The sequence below is a fragment of the Penaeus japonicus genome, unplaced genomic scaffold, assembly GCF_977035675.1.
Source record: "Penaeus japonicus unplaced genomic scaffold, GWHDUDI00000001_assembly GWHDUDI00000033, whole genome shotgun sequence".
NCBI lineage: Eukaryota > Metazoa > Arthropoda > Malacostraca > Decapoda > Penaeidae > Penaeus > Penaeus japonicus.
The window spans coordinates 18,477,780-18,480,279 of record NW_028234435.1 but is presented as its reverse complement, the minus strand read 5'-3'; positions in this window follow the sequence as shown (position 1 = coordinate 18,480,279).

Below are 2,500 nucleotides of genomic sequence, written 5' to 3'. Positions count from 1 at the left end.
TCTTATTTTTCTCTTTCTTTTTGTTTTCTTTTTTTTCTCTCTTTCTTTTTTTTTCTTTCTTTCTTTCTTTCTTTCTTTCTTTTTTTCTCTTTCTTTTTGTTTTCTTTTTTTTCTCTTTCTTTTTTTTTCTTTCTTTCTTTCTTTCTTTTTTCTCTTTCTTTTTTTTCTTTCTTTCTTTCTTTTTTCTCTTTCTTTTTTTTCTTTCTTTCTTTCTTTCTTTTTTTCTTTCTTTTTTTTTCTTTTTTTCTTTCTTTTTTCTTTTTTTTTTCTTTTTTTTTTTTTATTCCGTTTCTCTCTATATAGATTACTTTCAACATGGATACTTCAATTTTTAGTCAGTGATGGGGGAATGAAGGGTGACTTCTTGAGTGAAATTATTCATATTGATATAAATTGAATGATAGTGGGACGCTAACTGCTGATGATTTTTAGCCAAAGGGAAAAGCACGACGGGAAATAATTAGTGAAAAAACAATAGAATTATGACGCTATCTCCATAAACTGTTGGAAAGGCTGTGCGTTAGAGGATTATGAGAAGACTTAAAGTTGAGTTATGTTAAATGATCTTTCAGAAAAATGAACTGAAGAATGACATACATTCATAAAAGCTAACATAATATTTTTTTTTTTCTAAGAAATGAATTCGCTCACTGCAATATATATATATATATATATATATATATATATATATATATATATATATATATATATATATATATATATATATATAAACTATAACCAATTCACTATAGATCACGGGCAGAGTTGAACAGAAATTATCAATTGCTTTTAAGAGAGTTTGTGGTGGATTCTATTTGCTTACTTTTTATATTGCAACAGTTGATAATACCAAAGACACTTTTCAGAACTTGCATTGCATAAAACCTTATCATAACTTCCGAAATAAAAACATGTAAACAACCCAAATGAAAAAAAAATAAAAATAAAGAAAACTTACCCATCATAATTTGCAAATCCTACATTTAATTCTCCAAAACAAAATGCCTAAATTGCACAAAAGAAACCAAAGACTGCCTCATGCAAGACTGACTGACGCGATAACGACGCCCAGACGAAAAGAAGAGGAGGGCGAAGAGGAGAAAACGAAAGAACACACTGCAATGTCTTTGAATGCAAATTTTATTGAGGATTCTTGAGAAAGACGAAGGAAAAGTAGAAGAGGATGGCAAAGGGTGGGAGGGAGACGAGAGGAAATCAAAGGGAGAGAGAGAATGGGTTAAATTTGTTTCTCTCTTTTTTTTTTCTCTCTCTCTTTCTCTCTTTTACTTTTACTTTTATTTTTATTTTTCCTTCTTTTTATTTTTATTTTTCTCTTTCTTTTTCTTGGTCTTTCTGTCTTTGTCTCTCTTTTTTTACCTTACTGTCTTTCTATCTCTCTTTTCTCTCTCTTTCTACCTCTCTTTTTCTCTTCCTTCTCTCTCTCTCTCTCTCTCTCTCTCTCTCTCTCTCTCTCTCTCTCTCTCTCTCTCTCTCTCTCTCTCTCTCTCTCTCTCTCTCTCTCTCTCTCTCTCACTCTCTCTCTCTCTCTCTCTCCCTCTCTCTCTCTCTCTCTCTCTCTCTCTCTCTCTCTCTCTCTCTCTCTCTCTCTCTCTCTCTCTCTCTCTCTCTCTCTCTCTCTCTCTTTCTCTTTCTCTCTCTCTCACGCTCTCTCTCTCTCTCTCTCTTTCTCTTGCTAGATTTCTCTCTTTCTCTCTTTAAAAGGCTAACGGACTAAATTCACACTCAAAAATAAAGGTATATTAAAAAATTGATGGCAAACGACTTCGGTATATTTTTCAAAAATATTTCAGGTATTATTAGCAAATCCTTTCAATTATGACCCGAAATAGTTAACTTACAACTATCTAACAACAAAACAAAAGACGAACGAGAGATGGTATTCAGGATCTTGTGCGATATGAAAAAGAAAATAACACAATGCAACTCTCTGGCAGACTTCGCTTAAGACCAGCATTCTGGTAAGGTAGTAGGAGTGACCTTTATAATCTATTTACTTTCCCAATAAGGACCTTTAGGCATCCTATGATTTAAATCTTGTTTTTTGTATATTACAAAATACCCGCGAATATACTCATCATTTAATATCAGTTTCTTTAGTCTGTTTTTATTTTTATGGTATTTTTTTTTCTTGGTATCATTTAGGTCTATATTAGTGAGAATGTCATGAGTTTTATTACAGATATATTAACTGTATGATATTTGTATCAACACGTGAGAGAAAAATCAATTTATTTTGAGAGAGAGAGGGGGGGGGGGAGAAAAAGTGTGTTTGTGAAAGAGAGAGACATCTGAATGAGGGAGACATGTCCTAGAAGATTCCACGTGGCCGTAATGAGAGAATCAACAAGAGAGAGAATTAGAACGTGCACGCACGCATGAATGCACGCACACAAAAAAAACATTTATACATGCACGAGCTAGCACATACGAACGTACAAAAGTGTACACACACACAAATAAAGTATTTGTGAAAGGCTAA